Source organism: Silene latifolia, chromosome X, assembly GCF_048544455.1.
Source record: "Silene latifolia isolate original U9 population chromosome X, ASM4854445v1, whole genome shotgun sequence".
Lineage (NCBI taxonomy): Eukaryota > Viridiplantae > Streptophyta > Magnoliopsida > Caryophyllales > Caryophyllaceae > Silene > Silene latifolia.
This window is the reverse complement of record NC_133537.1, coordinates 149157487-149159247: the sequence shown is the minus strand read 5'-3', so window position 1 is coordinate 149159247 and position 1761 is coordinate 149157487. Positions and strand designations below refer to the sequence as shown.

General features: G+C 40.5%; 1 non-coding gene across 1 annotated transcript; it reads right to left on the bottom strand.

Annotated features, from left to right (window-relative positions):
* Positions 1-417: 417 nt before the first annotated feature.
* On the bottom strand, positions 418-524 carry LOC141624577 (small nucleolar RNA R71). Its single transcript, XR_012534383.1, has one exon. It is a non-coding gene; the product is annotated as a small nucleolar RNA R71 (small nucleolar RNA).
* Positions 525-1761: the final 1237 nt, after the last annotated feature.

Sequence of the window (1761 nt, the reverse complement as noted above, 5' to 3'; positions counted from 1 at the left end):
GGTGAGGAGAACCCAACACAAAATACAACACAAAATCAACCCACAATGCCTAAGTTTTCATCACATTCTGTACCCACCGAGAAGAACCTACCCAATGGTACTCCCACACCACAACATCTAACCGGAAATTTCATTGCCAAATCCGCATTTATCCAATTAGTCGAAAGAAGCCAATTTGGGGGGATGCCTAGTGAAGACCCTCACTCTCATATGGAGACCTTTTGTGACTATTGTGATGCGATCTCTCAAACCGGTGTAACTCAAGACCAAATTCGATGGGTCTTATTTCCTTTTTCTCTAATTGGCACCGCGAAACAATGGTTGAAGGGCCTTGATAAGGCCACTCTCGGAATTGATTCTTGGAAAAAGTTGGCTCTAGCTTTCTACAAAAAGTTCTATCCACCGAAAAAGACTAACATGATAAGAGCTCAAATTACGGGTTTTAAGCAAAGGGATGAAGAATCTTTGTATGAAGCTTGGGAGCGGTTCAAAGGAATTTGTCGCTCATGTCCTCACCATGGACTTAGCGAGTGGTTCTTGGTATAACAATTTTGGAACGGTCTTTATGAAGATTCAAGGAACATTCTCAACATGGGATCAAATGGAATGTTCACCGAAGTTGATGACAATCAAACTTGGAACAAAATTGAGGAAATGGCGGTCCATAACTCATAATATAGTAGACCTCGCAAGACTACTAGAGGAAGAAAGCATGAAGTGGACTCCGTTACTCAATTGGGTGCTCAACTTAGTGCTTACATTGATACCATCAATTTGAAGTTTGAAAAGGCTATGGCTAGACTTGAAGAAGCCTCAAAATCACCAAAGCATCATGTTAATGCCATGACGGCATCTTCATCAATCCCAAGTGGGATATGTGAGAATTGTGGAACTTTGGGACATGACCCAAGTGAATGTAGGGGAACAAATGAACAAGTGAATGCTTTCCAAGCATACAAGAGTGGTACCCCTTATTCAAACTATTACAATGAAAACACCAAATTCCATCCAAATCTCTCATACAAAAGCCAAAATGTTCAAAACCCTCAAACAACATACACCCCACCTCCCATGAGAAACCAAAATCAAAGACCCTTTTACAACCAAAGCCAAGGTTACCAAAATCAATCTCCATACAATCAACAAAATGACCAAGGTTTTGATGTTCAAAAAGCGATCCTTCAAATGCAAAAGAATCAACAAGAGTTTTTCACTCAAATGCAAAAGGATAGTCAAGCAAAGGAAGCCACCATCAACAACATCCTAGCTCACACCAAAATGTTGGAAACCCAATTGACTCAACTAGCATCTTCAAGCTCACAAAGACAAAAGGGGCAATTACCACCTCAAAGTAATCCCCCGAGACATGAAACGGTTAGTGCCATTCACTTGAGAAGTGGTACAAGGTATGAAGCACCGAAGAAGCAAGTTGAGGATGAAGTTGTGGAAGATAGTGACAAAGAAGAAATTATGCAAAACTCCAAGGATGGAGAACCATCAAAAGAAGAAATTTCAAAGAAAAATGAAGACAAGGTCAAGGAGAAGGAGCCCATTATGATTAGACTTCCTTTTCCAAGTCGTCAAGCCAAGCCCAAATTTGATGACCAACTTGGAAAATTTATGGAAATTGTGAAGAATTTGGAAGTCTCAATTCCTTTCACGGAATTAATCAATCACGTGCCGGCCTATGCAAAATACATGAAAGACATCCTCACAAAGAAGAAGTCGATCCGGAAACTTGAGACTATCGCCTTCACTAAG